At 33.3% G+C, this 21,372-nt stretch overlaps 1 pseudogene; it reads left to right on the forward strand.

Moving 5' to 3' along the window:
* The first annotated feature begins 3,585 nt into the window (after positions 1–3,585).
* Positions 3,586–5,476, forward strand: LOC149571769 (uncharacterized; annotated as a pseudogene).
* Positions 5,477–21,372: the final 15,896 nt, after the last annotated feature.

Consider the following 21,372-nt stretch of genomic DNA (forward strand, 5'->3'; position numbering starts at 1 on the left):
GGTTATATGAAATAATGCATTGGATGTATAATATTGGCAAAATATGACATACTATCTATCCTTACGTTAATGGTTCTATCTGGACTTAATCATAGGTTCAGCTAAACATAAGTTCACAAATATCCTGACAATGTTAAAACAAAGTATTTTAATATTATCATAAAATAGAGGCAAAAGTTAGCCTTGTCAAATGTCACCCAATTAAAGGATTTGCATAGATTGTTAGGTCAACCTCTATTAAAAGAATTTCAATAAAAACTATTTACAATGATATGAAAAAAATAGTAGGTTTGATCTATGTGATTACAACTCTCTTTTGCTAGTTTAGATCTCTATTCAATTCTTATATTGGTTCACAAATAAGCCTTTCACTATGATCTTTGATCTTGATTTTCTTGGTCATCCTTCAAGTAATTAGTCCACTCTTCTTGTCAACACTTAAGCCTTCTACTCTAATTTTCTTATAAACAACAACATCATATATGCAATTTTTATCCTTTAGCTTTCTATTCACACATTTGCATGCTTCTAATCAAGCTCACTCTTTATGTCTCTCTTCACATACAGAATCACTCATACATGCACTAGTTGGGCTTGAATTGGCTTGATTAGACATAATTGGACATTGAATCAAATGATTAATTTTATATATCTTTAAATAGGAAATTCATGCATTATCATTTTCTACATTCACCATTGATCTTGGGGTTTATGATCTTATTGTACTTGATTAAATTTATTTTTTCATCTTCTTGATCATCGTCTAGAAAATTTTCTATAATCTATCTGCTAGGTATTTATCTAATCACCTCCTTGAATTTAATGATCCAACTAACAAATATTATCTTCAAAATGTTTTACATCTCCTATGTAATCAACTAAGTCAACTTCATCTTACGATTTCTTTGAATTTTGTTCTCTTATTGCCACTCAACAATCTCTACATTTTGATATTCAGTCAACATTGAAATACTCGGTCACTATAAATATTCTTGCTCAACATCAAATAACTTGCTCAGTCAATACTAATGCTCGGTCAACACTAGATTTTATCGGCACTAACCATAGCTCAATTGACACTAGCTTTACTCAGATCTCTTTAGTATCTTACTCCTTCGCTTGACTTAGCCCAACTTTCTTGACATAATGGATTACTTTTCTTTATCAAAATTTATCTAATCAAATATCAATTGTGGCTCCTCTTTCATAACTTACAATATTTCCTCTAGGTTGTATAGTTATGAGTAACTTCACAAATCATCTTCATCAATCAAATAGACATGATAATTGGATTAGGTAGAAATATGTCTCATCTATAGATTTAAAATCAATGATAAAAACAACAATTGTTTGAATTGTAAGTTTCCAACAATTTCCCCAATCAAATAATCATAAAAACAATCTCAAAAGCCTCGAGCACAAATCCTAGTTTTACCAACTATACAAGTCACATAAAAAAATCATCCAACAAAATGCAAAAAAAGACTTTAAACAAAATAGAAAGAAACACATAGTTTCAGCCATATTGTTTAATTCCATCATTTTCCATTCTTTGATTGAGTCATAAGGATGTCTTTAGAAATAAAGTAAGAATATACATGTCTATATAATTTTTTAAGCTAATATACTCATTTAAATGAATAAATATTTAAATTTCAAACCTCATTGTGCATATGAAATATCATGCAACATTATCAAGTTATTAACTTAAATAATCTTAAATCATAAATTACCTAATTAAGAATATAATGTATATTCTTTAGGTTAACAATTTTTCTTCCTTGGTTTTGTTTGTGCCCTAACTCTTAATGTGCCCAATGTGATGAAAGACAAAGTTTTTAGCAACAAAATGGGTCAATGTAGGTGTTCTATCAATGACCCCTGAATTGAAAAGGTACATCTCCCTTACATGCAAATACTTTCAATGAATGTTGTTTTTAGTAGATAAAAAATATTTAGGGGTATTCTCTTCAACAAAGAGAAGAAGAGGTATGACTAGATTGCCTAAAGACATTAAACAACACATGTTGTTTTGACATGTTGGCTCACAAAGCTTGACAACTATGAATGTTCATGAGTCAAATTAAGATCTTATATCTCCTAATTGCAATCTATCTAGCTAACTAAATGAGAGATGCAACATGTTGGTGCTCAAAATTGCATGGTCAATTTTGAGTACCATTGAGAAATTTTAAGCCCTATAAATGCTTTTTAATGCCTATGTACCTAGCTACCCATTTGAAGCATAAGAGGTGTTTGATGTTTCTAACACCTTCCATTCAATGTGTATGTGTGTTTCATGAAGTTAGAATGACATTCTGAGCCATTTCATGAAGTCCCATTTTGAGCATTTGTCAAATCTGCATTTTTTACCTAAGTGTCAAATACCGACAAGAGGCCATGTTTGCAACTAAATATCTTGCACCCAGTAATGTTTCATGACTCATCACTTTGCGAGTATCTAGTGTCCATACTTGAGAGCCTATGATTTAAATTTTGAGTTGTTTTCAGTCAATTTGACTAGTTTTTGAATACCTCAAAGTTGGTCAGTTATCAATGTCATGCTAATATGAAATGTTCAAAATTCTAGGAAGCCCTGTTTGATGTGCTGTAATTTTGACCTAGTTAACCAAAATGCTAAAATTCCTTTTTCATTGCATTGTAGACATCAAAAAATTGTAATGTTTCAAGTTTTAGCTCTTGACGAATCCATTTGATCAGTTTTCAAATGTGATTCCAAAAGTAATTCCTATCTTTTTACCGGTGTCAGCATTTGCAGATTGTTTGCAACCCTTTTTCATGATATTATAACTCCTAATATATGATATGTGATATTTAATGGATTCTACCACTATGTTGTGCTCTAAAAATACTTTAAGTGTGCCAGTTTGCAAGTTTTGACGAATCCATATGCATACTTTACCAGGTCCATTCCATTTGCAAAAAACACTTTTTCTTACATTGTTTCTAGTTTACAATTCCAAGTAGCTTACTTTGACCTCTTTCCCTTTGCACCCTATTATTTGTCATGAGCTCAAATTGAAAATCCATATTCTCATCATGACAGTGAACCAATGCCCCTGATTTCGTTCTCCCAAGTGTCCATTTGCCCAATTTTCAAAGCTAAATCCGAACCCAGTTTATTGTTTTCTGACATGTTTATTTGCAGGTGTTTTAAGTGAGCAACTTTGATGATGAATATATTTTGATTGAGAATTCATCATGAGATGAGATTCAACAAGGTAGAAGTATGCAAAACAAAGATTCAGTATACCAGATTTTAGAGCCTACTTAGATGTTTGGGTCAATTTTTAAAGCCAGTCAATAGACCTCCTAATGCAAATTTAACAGTTTGTAGATAAGTGATAAAAGAGGCTTTTAAATAATGGTTCAGTGATCGAGCTTAATTCCAACCAGTTTGAGATGATCAGTGGATCAATTTGAGAATCCAGTCGTTAAAAAATGAAACTTTTTTAGTCAGACCCACTTTGGGGCTCGACTAAATTCATCAGAATTGTAACAAGGAATGGAAAAGTGCTCTGAATTGATGGTTCATCAACATTGGATGATTTCTTGGCAGCTATAATGAAGGTTTGTGCAAAGGAAATTGTAATACAATTTGTTTCTATTGTGGCCCTTTTTGAAGGTAAGGATTTCATAAATCATCAAGTGGGTTGCTCAACAAGAGAGAAATCTATAAGAAACAAGAGAAGGCTTCATTCAAATAATCCTTCTGTGACCATTAGAAGTGAAGAAAAGTAGCCTGATTGTAGGAGGAATATTGCTATAGCTGCAGAAACTGCCTCAAAACCCATGATAATATTGGATGGTTTATCTATGGAAGAAAAAAACCAAAGACAAGGAAGTGAGTACCAAGGAAAATGAAGAAACGGATTGGGGGTATTGCACAGAGGAGCAATTGGAGGACCTTCTACTAAAGAGTCTTGAGTTTGTGTACAATGATGCTATGTGCAAAATTGCATCAGAAGGTTATAGTGGAGAAGATGCACTTAGGGCAGTGTTGCGAAATGGCCACTACTATGGGAGTGGTAATTTTCTTTTCAACATTGTGAAAAATGCCACATCCTATCTAGAAAACAACACTATTAATTGCTCTAATGAAGCTGGTCTTATTTTTAGAGATCTCAAACAGCTAGAAGAAAATGCATTAACTAGAATGGTTTGCATGCTTAGGCAACTTCGACCTTAGCTCAGTAAAGGGGATCCCATGTGGTGCCTCCTCATGAGTGATCTTCATGTGGGAAGATCAAGCACCTTAGAGATCGCTACTTTGCCAGCTATTTATGAGAGAATTAAGTCAAATGGAATTGGACCACCTCCTTTAATAGTAATTTCTATGCCTTCTCCAACTAGACCGTCTTGTTCATCTTCAAATTTTATACCCATAGGTGCAGTTTTAGAGCCATGTAGAATGCGTGCAAAGAGAACATTAGGCTTCAACATAGCAGATATTGATACACTTGCTGGTGACATTATATCTTTACCTTAGAATGGCTTTACATTTGATGCAAGAACATCAAAATTACCATCCTCAAGTATTGCCCAGTTATCATCGAATGTTTCTGGGCAATCTTCCACAAAATTGTCCAAGTTAAGTTGAAATCCAACTACATTAGTGCTTGCACGGCTTCTCCGTGATTGGAAATCCAAATAAGATTTATGTTTAGAATCAGATGGCAGTAGAAATGAAGGATTAGTTTCCACATTTAGGCCTAGGAAATTACAAACACAATCAACAAATTTGTTTGAAAAGAATCAGCTCATAAAAATAGGCATTGTCTATACAGGGGCCAAAATGCACTTATATGAATTAATTATAAATTTTTATATGAATGTTAATTTATTAAAAAATACAAACAAATTAGGTAGTTATGGAGGTGCATTTTGGTCCTTGTATAGCCAAAATCATAACAATAGAGCCTCAAATTGGAATAGGAGTGAACACACATACGAAGCTCCATGCAAGCTAAAAAAGGAAAAAACTTGCAGTTTTAAAAGGAGCATAGCTAAATGTAAGAGAAGCCTTCTATGCCTAGAAAATAGGAAGTAACTCAACTCCTGGTCGAAGCCACAGCCACATAAAAAACCTTGTGCAAGCTAAAATGTTGACAGCTAAATGAAGGTAGTTCGAAGAAATGACAAATTATAGCCAACGCATTAATAAGCATTCAAAGCCATAGACATGATAAGAAGGACCAGAACCTAGGCACGTGAATGGAGGTAATGAAAGTTTGAAAGAAGCTACAAATTAAGACACCAAGTTTGGAGCACGATCCATGCTAGAAGAAAAAGCTCATGTCATTGGAACAGAGCAGTTCACGCCAAACTAACAGGAAGCTCCACGCAAGCTGCAGACAAGAGGAAGATGCCAAATAATGGAAGAAAAATGTTGCAAGTAGCCGCAGGGATGATTTGGGGTCTCACGCATCAAAGGAATGTCACCTTTTTAACATGACTTATAACATTCCCCCTCTTTCTACGCAAGCCATGTTGAACAATAGTTTAAAGATTTCACTGGTAGTTTAAAGACCACGCATGAACTTAACGCCATGAGCAGACCCCAAGCAGTAGCACAGTAGAAAGAATAGTAGTCAGCAATAGTGTAGTTGCAGGGTCTTTGTGAGAGGCAAAATGCCCAAATGCGAATGAAGGAATAGGGAAGATCTAGGTTAGAAGCTTCTTGTGAAGAGATCGAAGGTTGACCACAATAAATAAACTAGTGTGCATGGAGGAGGAGCATAAGGAATAAGGCAAGTGACATGGACAGGAGGTCCTATGTTGAAGAGATACTCACATAGCATTGAAAAGAGAAGCCCCCATGTTGATAGAAAGGGGAAGCCCCAGCAAGGAAGTTGAAAGTGACAGCTAAAGTAAAATAGGAAGCTTCCATGAAAAAGTAGTGACTTATGAAGGGAGCAGAGCTTTCATAGTTTTAATATCCCACATTTGAGGGGTGACAATGTTATTAATTTTTTATAGATCAAGAGACTCAAACGTGAAGTGTCTTTAAGACACGATGCTTTCAAAGGCAAAGCTTGATGTGTGCAGGGGCCCATGGGGCTTGAGGTCAACATATATAAACTCAGCCAAGCCAAAGCATGGCATATGAATAAAATAAAAATTTCAAAGGCCGATATAAATCTTTTCTTAAAGCTCTCTCATAATACGCAAATTAAAGACCCCGTAGGCCCAAAAAGAAATTTCTAACCTTTTTTGGTGGTACACAATCATAAAGGCATAAAGGTAAAATGAAATGCGAGTCTCCAATAATATGCAAAACCCAAATTAAAGACCCCGTAGGCCCAGAAAGAAATTTCTAACCATTTCTGGTGGCACACAATCATAAAGGCATAAAGGTAAAATGAAATGCGAGTCTCCAATAATATGCAAAAATCTTTTTTTAAAGCTCTCTCATAATACGCAAATTAAAGACCCCGTAGGCCCAGAAAGAAATTTCTAACCATTTCTGGTGGCACACAATCATAAAGGCATAAAGGTAAAATGAAATGCGAGTCTCCAATAATATGCAAATTAAAGACTCCGTGGGCATAAATGTTTTTTTAAAGCTCTCTGATAATACGCAAATTAAAGACCCCGTAGGCCCAGAAAGAAATTTCTAACCATTTCTGGTGGCACACAATCATAAAGGCATAAAGGTAAAATGAAATGGAGGCTCCAATAATATGCAAATTAAAGACCCCGTAGGCCCATAAAGTAATTTCTAACCATTTTTGGTGGCACACACTCATTTCCGGTGGCACGCATGTAAAGGGAAAAATGATAGTGTGAGCGTAAGCATGTAAATCAAAATTTTAAAGGCTTCAGGGATATGCTTGAGGTTGTAAAGATGTAAAACAAAGTTCAAATATGAGAGCGTAATGAAAATTTCATATGCTCACGGTTCTACGAGAAATGGATGATTGAATTTGAGGATTTAATTAATATATTAATTAATTAATTAATTAAAAGGGGTTTTAAATTATTGTAAGCCTATCAGGTTTCGCCATGTGGCATTCCAATATTGGGGAAAAGGTCAAAATGATTTAAAAATGAAATTGAAAAGTATTTTCAACTCATGATTAAGTGAAAATTTTGAATTATTTTAAATTGTTATATAGTTCAAACTATATAAATTTTTAAATTTTTCATTTTAATGCCGAGCCATTGTCCGGGAGCTTGATTTTCAAATGGCTATAACAGGGGTGATTTTATCAAAAGTATGCTTTATCATATACCGTTGGAACTGGGAGAAGTTGAATTTTCTAGATTTGGGATTAGATTTTGCATAGCAATTCACTGGTTCAGTCTATAAGTAGTTTTGCAAATTCTTGGGCATTCTTAGTGGAATGAGCAAAATTCAACATGAAGCATTACGATCATATAGGAGGTAGATATAAAGGCTTGTTGAAGCCTGAATATGAAGAAAATTAATTTCAAATGGTTTCCTTGGCTTTTAGAAGTCAATTTTTAATTGATTTTCACTTTTACTTTGAGTAAAGTTCAGGGATCAAAATCAGTTATTCTCCCTTTCAAATATCTAAAAAAATTTGTACTGGTAGAGGCCTAATGATGAAGATTTGATTCACCAGTTGAGGGGAAGGATTAGAAAGATGTTTTTAACCTATTGAGAAGGTTTTCCAGCTAGACAAATGTCATGTTTTGATCAAATCTGGGATCTCTTCTCTTATATCTTTTTTTCTCTCATCTTTTGTAGTTGTTGGCATTTTTCTCTAGGTAATACCAGCAGGGTTCCAGTGTTTCACTGTGAAGCCATTCTTTAGCACATTCTCTCTTTTATGAATAGCATTAAGAAGGTTAATACACATAGTTTAGATATGTTAGGTTGTTTCATGTTTTTCATTTCATGCATATGACTGTATAATTTCAAGGAAATAATACAAAGAGAAGAAGAATTTCATTAGTTTCATTCTGATTCTTGTCTCCAGTCTCATTGAGTTTTCAATGTTTTATGATCTTTGAACAAAGAGCTTAGGTCATTGTTGCAGTCCCTTAAGGCTATATGTTGTTTTATTGTTGCTTATGACTCAAGGAGTTATGTAAATGCTTCAAGGAATCAACAGGGTTGCAAGTTTATTGACAAGGATATCATGTAAGAATGAGATTCAGATTGAGAATAGGTGTCTTTTTACAAGTTAAATAGATAGATCTGATATCTGAAGATACAAATATGTCTAAGATATTCATATGTTTATAATTAATTTTATGGAATTTCCCAATAGATAAAGCATTGATTGGTTATAGGATCATTAGGTCTTATTGTTGCATATTAGGGGTTTGCTGAAATCAACATTATTAATGAAACATGTTTTGCCCTTTCATGTTGAAGGACTTAAAGGATTAACCCTCACTCAACTTATGTGATTCAAAGATATTCATTTAGCTTCTATATATCTATGTTATTACATGAGTCACTAGGAGATAATAAGGGTTAAATCTGTAATAAATAGATTTAGGGATATGTTTTGCACTGGTACGATATCAATTGAATCTAAGGTCTACCCACCTAGGTCTTGTAGAGCTTGAAGAAGAAGAAGGGTCATGCTTTATAGTTGGCCCAGGACTGTAGTTAGGTGCATCCATCATAGGAAGTTGCTAGCCTTAGATGCATTTGTCTAGTTTCTTGGTTGTTTTAAAAACTATTAAATCAGGAGCCAACACAACAATTGAAAGAATAATTACCAATGTATACTACATAAGAAGATAAAGGATGATCAATTAAGAAATGCACAGATTGTCGAAGTTACTAAGGTTTCACAATCATTGTTTGCTTCCTACTTAGTAGCTTATATTAGCCAAATTTGAAACTTCTTGTACAATAATGAAAACAATAAATACACTAATTTTCATAGAACAAGGCAAATTAGATAATATTTTGAATGAAGGAAATAAATCTTATAACCATTGAAAAGAAAGAAACAATGCCCAATTCATTTTCAATTCCATAGCTTTCATTAACAACACATTTCACTCCTAGGCACCATACAAAAACTGATACTAAACTAACATGAATGATAGAATCCAAAACTTGGACACAAAGTCTCACACACTAGTCCCATCTATAGAGGTTTTTCTAAATCAATATTCTGTCAATCTTATTTACTTTCAGAAAAGTTCCATTAATAGTCCCTTTTAGAAATTATGAGTTACATTTCATGATTATGTAGTAAACTATCTTTGAATCACTCTAAAAATAGGATTGACTGGTTTCTCATCCATTAAAAAACTTTAGCCTTTGAGGAGGATACAATATATGGCTACAATATTAGAGAGAGAGAGAGAGAGAGAGAGAGAGAGAGAGAGAGAGAGAGAGAGAGAGAGAGAGAGAGAGAGAGAAGGTGACACATGTCATGTATTCATAGGGAGAGTGTAATCCTCTATCAAAGCATCATTCTTTCTTCAGAGTTATGGCCTTGGCTTTGTATGCCTTCATTGCATCAGTTACACTCTTTAGCTCATGGAAAATTGGAATAACAATGTTGTCAACAATAATCACCCAATAATCAAGAGTTTCTATCAATTCGTCAACTTTGGAAATCTTTGATTAGATCTTCTTTGTTGGATGTTTTAGAACAAAAAATATTGCTAAGAGTTGTAGAATCTTTCCCAACTAAAAATTTGATGGATAAGGAGCCTTTTCAATGAATGTCAAGAACTTAGTCTTCACTCATTCAATATCCACCAACTAGCCATTCCTACTAACATATGATTTAGTGTGCAAGACCTTTAAATGTTCCAATATCTTGTCCATTACTTTCTTTACTAAATCATAGACATCCTTCATCTCATGCTCAAACTTGAGTGATCTCTCAATTTTGAATTTTAATGATTGCTTCCAATGAAGCAATGGTTCTTATCCTATTTTGAGTATCTCGTGGGTCATACTACAACATCAATTTTAATGTCAATTACCTCTTGCAGTCCAATTTCTCTGTTAGGTTGTCTTACACTTTGTGTATAGAGATCTAGTGTCATGACACTTCTTCTCTCAATTTGTCAATTTCAAAAAATAGACTCCCAATGTTCTCAATAATAGGGGGGACCTTCAGCCTTAATTTCATCAATCTAGGCATGACCAATTTAACTAAGTTATCTCTCCTATTGTAACTTAAGTAGCACATTCTTATTCTCCTCTACACTTGGGTCAAATATTCTTTTAGAGGTACTTCCAAGTGCACCTCTGATTTAATCCATCAATTCTTTGTTCAAGGCTTTCAATACCTCTTTTTCAGAACTTAATAGCTCCTATCTATCCTTAATCTTCTCATTTGTTGATTTCTAGATTCTAACCATAGAATCATGCAATGGAATGCCTATGTCAACTAGTCTAATCTAGAAATCATTGGGAGTTAATTCCTAAAATTTTCCCTCCTTTTGAGGTTCTACAATCTCCACTAGCATATGATTGGTAGAAGAATCTATGGCCAATGCAGCTATAGTCTTATGCTTCTTACCTTCTTTGATGTTAGCCGAGCTGAAGTTGTTTGTACAATAAGGTCTTTAGATGGAACACTTAAATCACATTTTCTCTTCTTTTGATCAATAGTCTCTTCCAACCATGACTTAATTAAAGGGACACTAATTGCTAAGTACAAGGTTGTAGGATCAAAGATATTCTTCACAACTAGAGGTGTTACATTGCTTTGTCTAGAAGTAGGAATGGTGTTTATCTTCATAATAGAGATGTCTATCATGTCTCTTTAGTAGGATGGTTCCTACTCTTAGACATCTAGAGGGCTATTGTCACCATCAAGATTGATGAATAGCCTTGGGGAGGAAGGCTTGGTTACTAATTTATCCTTCTCCTTTTCCTTCATCTCCAACCTTTCCCATATCTAGAATAAATCCTCCACCATAGGTTGGGGTGATATGAACATTTTTATTAGGAGGTTAGTCTCCTCCACCATTGACATATTGGGCTAGTTTATCTTATGTTGATGTAGAAGCACTTGTAGATGTAGTAGTAGTAGATTGGTCTATCCCAGAGGCTACTCCACTAGTGGAACTTGTAGTTCTAGTTCTCTTCTTCCTTGTGCTAGTTCATATGACCCCTATTTTCATTCTCTTAATGATACCACACATCAATATTTCCATTGTGTCGATAACAAGACCTTCAAGAAGAGTTGACACTATAGGATTATTCTTGATTTTCTTGTAAGTAGAGGGATGCATGTAGGAGCCATCATCTCCAAGATCACTCACATCAATAGTATCATTATACAACTTAGTTTCATCTTTTTGTCAATCTAGACTAGTAACTTTCTCTGGTCTGGTATTCATCATAACACTCAGTCCAATAGTCTTCAATATACAAAACATACCTATAAGTGTACCCCAGCTTTAGATGATCTTTTACAAAGTTTACAATGCCATATTGAGGTCTTACCACCTCATAATTAGTAAATTTAATCTTTCTCTCAAAGGCTTTTACTAAATTTTGAGCATTACATCTTAAGGCACAAGAATAGGGTCCTACCACTATTAGAAAAGGAATCCCAACTATTTTCTTCATATTGGAACATAATGTGTTTGGCTCTAATGTTTCCCTACACAATTTAACAAGAACTATCTTATCTTTAGTATATATTTTTGAGCCCCTTTGGGAATCAATTGAATGCACCGATATCAAATAGGAGAAAGATGGAAATTTGATGAAACAACATTCAAACTGACTAACTAGTGATACAACTTCTCATGAAAACCTCTGCTTAGGGAACCCTTGCGATTCTCAAGACAACCTCATTGTGAAGGCATTATTTACCTTCACATATGTCTCAAAACTCCTCTGCAATTAGAGGAGAGGTTAGAATTCATACACCTTGGTTATCTCATTATAATCATCACTACTAGGAAGACTAGGCTAGAGACGATGCATGACTAAGGAATTTATCAAATATGAAGACATAAAGAATAGTTTTAATGCCTTTGCCAAATTTATCTAGGAGGCAACCTCTTCACATATAATCTAAGCCTAGTCAATTCAAAAATTTTCAACATAAATAGTGTGGACCAAGAAAATTAGCTCCACGAAATACATAATTTTATCATTTTCTTTTAACCTTAGCAATAATGCCATGATATCCATGATTTCCCTCTTTAGCCTAGTTCCAAAAAGGCTCCTTGGAATTCTACTATTTTTTTCTACGAGGAGTCTAAAACCATATTCTATGCATTTCCTCTCTCCTTAGCATTTTCTTCTTGTTGATTAATGATGTAGAGGAAATAAAGTTAATGCAATGATATGCTTCCTTTACTAGGATTTTAAGTGCAAATTGCATCATTTTTTTATTCACAAAAAGTGGAATTGACTAGTCAAGCAACAATATCTTCTTTGTCTCCAGATTGTATCTTTCAATACATTATTTTAAAAAATTTGGTGTTTGTATGGTCACAGGGAACCCAATAGTCTCAACTAATCCACTCTCTTTCAATTTCTAAGTAATTGGATGGATGGGATGGCTATTAATTCTTCTGTGTAGAACACCCAGGTTATCAAATTTGAAGGAAGGGTATGTGTAGGATCATGGTCAACCAAACTATACCATTAAGCAGCAATGAAAAAATAGCAAATCAAGGTTATGCCAACTTGACGTGTAATTTTTAACTTGTTATTAACTTTATATCAAAAAGCTAAGAGAAAAGAATCTCTAGGAAATTGAATTTAGTTTCTAAACTACTAGGCCTTATCTTTAAAAAATTAATTATTGTTTTGTCAAAAAATTGAATTTTATTGCAATAGTACATAAATTTTAGGACAAAAATAAGTAGTAGATGTATGTCTGACCACCTTAATCAAAATCAAATGATCATATTTTTTAATAAGATTCTAGGTATAATAATTAGACTCATTCCTAGATGTGACACATATTTTTGGGTATTTTTATTCTAAATAAATAATCAATTATGAATTTTCTACTATATTATTTCTAGCATAAAAAATTTCATGTCTAACCACCTTAAAAAATTCAAAATTGTACAAAATTTAATTTAATTTTTTCCTTATAGTATAAGAAGCGTAGAATGTGATGCATCTTTTGGATTTCAAAAATGTTGAATCATTTGAAAGTTATATTTGTTTTTCAATCAGTGTGTCAATCAACACTTTATATGTAACTATATTACAAAATAAGTAATAATTACTTACTAAACTCTTAATTTTATAGAAATTACATTTATGGAAAGATAATAACATTCTTAAGAAACCCCTTTTCATTTCATAAAATTTGGGTAAAAAAGAGTCATGAGTTGCATGTTTGAAGTGAAAAGAAAAACATAAGACAAGGACAAAAACATGTTTTTGGGATGTTTTCAAAGTTGTCCACATAGGTTTTGTATCCAAAGATATATTAAGCCTTGTAAATGTATTAATTTTTTGGTTTGGTATCAAGATGGGAGGGAAGAAAGTTGGAATAGATTTTGAAATGCTTGAAGACATTTTAAAACTACATATTTTTGAGATTACCACTTTTTTGGCACACCATGACATTGTACATACCTGGAAGTGTCATAAAAGTTCTTTAGTTCAGTTTCCAATCAGATTAGGTAATCATTTTATGCTGCTTTGATTTCCATTAGCTTATACTTTCACAAAAATGACAAATTTCTTTCATAAAATAGTCGTAACCACATGAAGAAATTTTTTGGGGGTAAATCTAATCATATAGACTCAAAAATTCAAATGTTGGCACCACATCAACAAAATGACTCATATCTATTGGTCATAATTGTTGGATTTTCAATAAATTAGATATATTAATGGCTCTTTAAAATATTTTTCCTCTACCCTTGTCACAATTCATAAATATGTTCAACATAAAATTCACATTAATCTCCTATAGAAGCGAGATTATTCACTTTTTGAATCAATTGGTTCTAGCTTTACCAGAACCTACCCTTTCAACTTTGGAAACTAGAACAAGAGTAGCACGATAATTATTTATGTATGGTGAAGGAAGCATAAGCTTATCTTTTCGTAAGATTTCATTTTTCTTCAATTTGGTATCACATCATGAGCTACTCTCCATTAGCACCTTGGGTACCCTATCACTTTCTTTTCCACATAAATCTTTTCATTTGTATTTCAGCTCATTCCTTAGATAAGTCATCAAATTAACTTTCTGCCTTGAGGGCTTAGACTATTATCTTCTTTAGTTTGGGTTCACACTTCATGAGCTACTCCATTAGAAACTAGTTTTTGTTATTTCCAAGGACTATCTTTGCATTCAGATTTAGCATTTCCACATTTCATATAGAGGCTCTATAATTTGTCTTAGATGAAAAGTATCATCAAAGCATATGCTTTATGGGGACTTGAACAATTAGAAATATTTCTCTTCTTTTCCTAACATTGCATCAGAAATAAACTTGAAGACATTCACTTCCAAGGGGAAAACACTTAGATTGATGGAACTTTGTTCCTCTACAGAAAAATAAACTCTAACTTTCAATTGGTATTGTAGGAGTTCCATGGTTGTGGATCCTTGTTAATTTGATCTTCCCACCATGAATCAATATTAAAAATCACATTGAGATGTGGATATACTTTTCTTCTTCAAGATCTTAACATATGAAGTGTGCCACCAAGAGAAATTTGATAATATGGACCAGAATCTAAAAGGAACACCAAGATAGCATTAGACGTTAGTTGTATAGTAAAAGTAGGCTTCCTTCTCATTGGTAAGATGCTCAAATAGAAACCCTCCAAAACCTAGGTCACCTAAGACAATGATACAAGGAAGAATGAAAGAATCTGACATAGAGGTGTTAGGGGAAGTAGAGCATGGAAAACCTAGAAAGACCCAAAAGGAAAGCTTTAGGGATGCTTGATGAGAAAGGAGCCACCTAACAAATACTTGGACTAGGAATCATAATATATGTAGTGAATGATAACCATGATAGAGGCTTAAAAGTGAGGGATTCAAATTTGGCAATAGTTGGCACTGACTAGGGGCTTAGACAGGCACATGTCTAAGAAGTGACCTAGCATCTCTAATTTCACAAAGACAAAATGACAAGCCTTGGGGGGGACACAAAGAAAAACATATAACACAAAGAAAGTAACACTAGGAAAGTTGAAAAACTATACTAGAGGTAATGAAATAAAGGAAAACTACCTAAACTAATAGTAACTATAAGGATTACTTACTTTCAATTGCCAAACTGATATAACTTCAAGTCCTAGCCACTATAAGAAAATGGTATAACTTGACTAGTAGGATAGGCTAGTATGAAGGAGTTGTTTTGATTTACTTGCACAAATAGGAAAGGACCTTTCGAAAGGGAGTCAAATTTGTGATGCATAACTTTAGGTTCATGTATTTTATCCCGTAGAGTGACTAGATCATTTTCTAAGAACCTTCTTGGCCTAGCTCATTTATCAAATAATATCTTCACATGCGTTTGATGCTATATGATGTGGTCAATCATGTTTTCATGCTCCTATTCTAGTTTGGTCAAGTAAATTATTCATTTCTCTAGCCCAGTTTGAAATACAAGATCTTCAATTATTTGTTACAACTTATAGAATCTAAGAGGAGGGGAACACTGACCTCAAATCCATATACTAGCTCAAATGGGGAGATACTAATGACTCTATTAGGTGTTACTCTATCTACCCAACAAGATTTATATAGCTTCTTGTCCCAATTCTTTTGGTTTTCAAAGACAAGCTTTTTCATGATATTAACCAAATTTTTATTTCTTGATTCTTCTTCAACATTTCCCTAAGGGAAATAATCTAAAGAATGATTGAGGTGGATACCATTATCATAGCAAAACTTGACAATTTCAGCTGAAGAGAAGTATGTAGCATTTTACATGACCAACTTTAGTGGGACACCAAATCTTACAAGGATATTTTCCCTAATGAGGTCATAGAAAACTTGGGAGGTGGTTCTCTTAGTGGTCTTTTCTTCCACCCACTTAGTAAAGTAACCTATAGTAGTGATGGTATATAAATGGCTTGCAGATGAAGGGGGCTAATTGTTCCAACAAAATCAAAAGTCTTTCTTCTAGAGTCATTCCCCTCAAAGCTTTGACTCTCCTTCATCAATTCAATTATGCACTTTTTAACTTTAGATAAATTGAGAAAAAAATGTCTTGAGAAATTTATGTAACCAAAAATGATTTAACTCTAGATTTTATTGCTGGTAGGTTGAGATATTATGTAGCTTTGAGGTGTTTAGGGTCAATTTTGATGCCTTCATGAGACACTATGTGACCCAACAAATTTCCCTTTGTTATACATAGGACAAACTTCTTAGGTTTGAGGGAGATTCCATGTTTCCTACATCTTTTCAACACTTTCTCCAAATCTCTTAAATGATCTTCTCTTCTTTTAGAGAAAACTATCAAGTTATCCAAGTAGATAATAATGATTTTGTCCTTCAAATATACAAAGGTTGAATTCGTGGCTCTATCATTTATTAGCCCAAAGGGAATTCTATTGTAAGTAAAATTTATCCAAAGAGTAGTGAATGCTATTTTAAACTTATTATTTGGGTGCACTTCAATATTATTGAAGCCTAAGATTCCATCCAACATAGACATCATTTCACAACCTTCCACTATTTGTAACAAATGGTCCATGTTAGGGAGATCATAGTTGTCTTTGAAAGATGCTTGATTATGATTTCTAAAATCAGCATAGATTCTTATTTCCCCACTTTCTTTGTTGATAGGAACAACATTAGCTATCCATGTTGAATGGTGTATAGGGTAGATAATCTTAGCTTCTAACATTTTATGAATTTCTCTGAAGATGGTATCTAAAATCATTGGCTTAGAGTTGTGTTGCTTTTTGTTGGAAGGAACTACATCCAACTTAAAGGGGATTTTTTTCTTAAATTCACAATTCCTAAAGGTTTTCAAGTCTTCATAACCCCATCCAAAAACATCTTGATATTAATAAAGTAGTGTATTATCTCTAATCCTTTGTTTGGTTGAACAACTACCAATGTTGATCATTTTAGGCTTAATTTCAATTCCTGCATCAATGGCCTCATAATCACTCGAGGTTCCACTTTTCTTGCCTCTTTCTCACTTGATATATGCATAATGTCTATTGAATAATATTTCTAAAGAGATTAGGTGTCTTGGAATTTTTTTACCTTTTAGTTATTCAAAACCTTTCTCTAAGTCTTTCTTATTGTCTAGAGAAAACTCTTGGTAGGGGCTAACATTCCCTTCAAAGTATAGGTCAGTGAAGGGCTTGATTCCTTCTAGAATGCACTAGATTTTGTCATCACTATTAAAAAATTTCCATGATTCAACAGTATCAAGCACATTAGGTCTTAAGAGGACTTCAACATTGTATTGCTTATTTCTAAATTTTGGATTCGGCAATAAAAGGGATGAAGAGGATGATAACATACCACCCCTTACATTTTGCTCCCTTGGAACAAACTGTATAGAAAAGGAATCAATATCTTCTATGTCATCCCAGACTCTATTCCTATAATTCCTTAGTTTTGAGTTTTTCATAGTGTATTGTTATTATACTTTCTTCAGTATCATTTCTGCATCACCTTGGGCTTTCAAAATTTTCACTCCTCTTTGCTTTGTAACACTAATTCTTAAGAAAAATGCTTCATACTTATAGTGTTGTTCATGTTTTTTATCTATAGCTTCTATTCTAATTATGTAACATCTCCCTTAAGGGAGATGAGAAATACACTTGCTCCTGATCTGGTAGTTGAACAACTTCCATAAAACTCTAAGGTCCAATTTCCTTGGTCATTAGGAGGGTCTAATTCTTCTTGAAGAGGAAAAAAAAATTGGTGAACATCAATTCCCATATTCTATTTCTTGATACAAGATTTGAGCCTTGGGATCATGAGATTTTATTAAAATATTTTTTTCTTTTTCCTCAAGTTCAAGTTTGATCACTACTATATTTGATACCAAATTAACATGGTAGGTCCATCACAAAGTTGTCTTTGTAACCTATCACCATTGTAATTTCAATAATAAACCATCAAAATTGTCATGGAAATAGGTTGTGACACAAAAATTATGATGGACCTACCATGGTGATTTGGTATAAAATGTAGTAATCAATATTTTTGTTGCCATAAAGAATAATAGAATAGGACCAATATAATTTTATTTCACCTCCAATGTCCCCAAAAAAGCTCATACTTAGCAGCAAGGATGTCATCCACAATGATAATCAATTTTTTTCTTTTTGTTGGATGTGTAGCTAAGGCTACTTGGGCATCCTTTACGTGACCTATTAGGGGCACTTGTTTTTCATCCATGGAATAACAATGCCCAAAAGTATTGGTTAAGGGAAAGTGTAAGGCATGATAAAGAGTAGAAGGCATGATGTTTTTTGAGGAACCTAAATTAATTATGCAATTAATTATCTTGTGACCATTGGCATGTAAAGGCACATAGAAAGGATTGGGTTTCTAGCTAGGGGAGGTAGCTAGGACTAAAGATTGTTCTTCATAGAATAACACATGTAGGTATGGTTCTTCATTAGCAAGGGGCCACACACTAGTTTTAGACTCATTGCCATTAGTAGCATTGATATTCAAGTGAGCTTAGCTACTAATCTCACCTTTACAATAATAAAATAGCTTTTTACAATTCAATAGGATTAGACTTCAAGTAATCTAGAGGAGAGACTTGAATACGAGCATATTTATATCATTAAATAATATCAAATGAATAATTTGACTTACCATTTGTCTCTAGCCTTGATAGGTCTTTCTTTGAGGTAAAGGGGGTAGAAGCACTAACCATGGCTAATGAAGTAGAAGGAGTAATGTTCTAGAGGAGAACTGAGGTTGCTAGAGCTTTGTTCTTCTAGCTTTTTGTAGTTATAGTCATTTTTACTCCATCCAAATGGGGAAAATAGTCATCTCCTCTTTCCAAATCAGATCCATACTCCAAATAAAATGTTCTAGAGTTGCCAGGAGCAGAATCACGTCTTCACTTTCTAGATATTTCACTATTAGCTTGTTACTTGCATTCATCTTCATATATCTATTCATTTAGGGCAAGAGTCACCATCATGATATTCTCTCAAGTGGAATACACACATGCTCTATTTTTAAGGGTCTATTAGAAATAATAGTCTACCAAGATAACTGAGTGGGGTTGGGGGGGGTGGGGGTGGGGGGGTAAATTAGTTATCCAATTAAAACATTCATCAGCCTTAATTAATATTAACCTTACAATCAAAGTAAACAAAAACCACAACAAGATACAAATACACAATTACACATAATTTTTTAACTAGGGAAACCCTTGATTAGAGGGAAAGCCCTAGTGGGGATGGTACCCACAAGATGATGTACTAATATAAATATTACTTGTTAGTGGATAGGCCCTGCTAGGAGTCAGTTACAACATTTAGTACATATGAGTCCTTGTTAGGAGACTTTGAATTCCTGTTAGGAGATTCCAACCCTATTAGGAGCTATTTCAACACTATTAGGATTTGTGCCAACCCTATTATGAGTTGTAGAAGGTAGGAGGACCCATTATCCAAATAAATTTTTAGGCAAGACAAATGAATTGTACTATCCAACTGATCTCTCAACTATTCCTTGCTGAATTACTGTACTTCATCCTCTTTCCTCTATCTTGTCAACTAAACCAATCACTATTAGACATTGTAGACTAGGCACAAAGTTAGATCCAAATATCAAACCTTGGATCTCAAAGTGAAACCTTGAAAATGATTTTTTCTCAAACTTTGCTCTACTCTACTTATTCTCACATATCAACCTTATTACTCAACATTCATCTCTTTTCTCCTATTTTTCACTCTTCATATTTACTTTATACTTTCTTCTATAATAAAGGAAAATCTCATTCCTTTATATCGAGTCCAAGAAACAATTCCCTTGAGTTAGCTATTATACATTCTCAATTAATTATTATAGGACCTCATTAAGAACACATTTTACTTAGTGATAACATCAATTTGTCACCTTGTAACTTGAATAAATTTTCATATGTATAATATTATGATGAGAAAACATAGCCTTGTCATCTCCAAAATTTCTTCTACATGCCTTTAACCTTGCTTCTCAGAATAACAAATCTGCTAAGAGATATAACAAATTTAACAAAGTACGCTTCTATAAACTGTATCTCAGAATAGTCTTCACCAAAAATTCCATCACTTCTTTTAGAATTAATATCTTTTTCACCCAAGGTTAGCTACTTATACTATACACTAATTAGTACTTCTCATTAACCTTACTATTGAAAAAATTCAATGATTGATCCATATCAACTTGATCTTTATCATTGTTCTTCTATCAAATTCTACAAAAAATGCTATGTTGACATCAATGACAAACACAGTCATGAATGTAGCATATCATCATAATAATTATCTAATCATGTTTCTACAATACTCCACCATAGGAATATCATCAAAATTAATGCTTCCAACAGTCTCCCTCTTTGGTATTGATGGCAACATAGATGAAAAAAATCTAGTTCTAAAAATACCAATAGTTAAAGACTATTATGCATTCCTCTCAAATCATCTTCATCAATCATACTAGCTTTTGTGTTCGCACACTTCTTCCCCACTGATATACCTCAATGTGCTCTATATAAAAAATAAAATCATTTTGTAATCTCTCCACCATTGACATCAATGTCAAAGGTTTTAGGAACCATCTATCATCACATCCTATCAATCTCTACAAAAATTATCTCTAACCTGTACAAGTGTTCGAAGACATTGTTAAGTAAAACATCTATTAAGAGTTCAAAATGACTCTACCCATCATAGATACTCCCCCATATAGGAAGCATCAACATTCAATTCAGACAAATAATAGCATGCTCTATATTACTGGACTAATGCACTCTTGCATCATCTACTCTGATGTAGTTAGGAGCATAACCCCTAGCATACGTTGAAAATACTCAAAAATCTCTTTGGGAAGAGGCTTAGAAAAAATATTTTCAACCTACTCTTTGGTGCTTACATACTTCAATCTAGTTTCCTTTTCTACAAGTTTCTCTCTCAACATGTGTGATATTTGATATAAATGTGCTTAGTCTTAGAATGCAACACTAGATTCTTATACATATTCACTTTGCTTGTGTTATCACAATATATGATAGTAGATTCATTGAATTCTATCCTTATATCCTTTAGATCCTACTTGATCCAAAAAAATTGATTATAATTGTTTGCTGGAACATATTCTACCTTTGTTATACTCTATGAGACACAATCCTACTTCATACTTTACCAAGAAAACAATATTCCTCCATGAAAAAATGCTCCATCACTGGTGCTCTTTCTATCATCCATTTTGCCTACCCAATTAGCATTAGTATAAGTACATGAAGTGA

Source organism: Cupressus sempervirens, chromosome 2 (genome assembly GCF_028749045.1).
Source record: "Cupressus sempervirens isolate cs-2001-9-10 chromosome 2, ASM2874904v1, whole genome shotgun sequence".
NCBI lineage: Eukaryota > Viridiplantae > Streptophyta > Pinopsida > Cupressales > Cupressaceae > Cupressus > Cupressus sempervirens.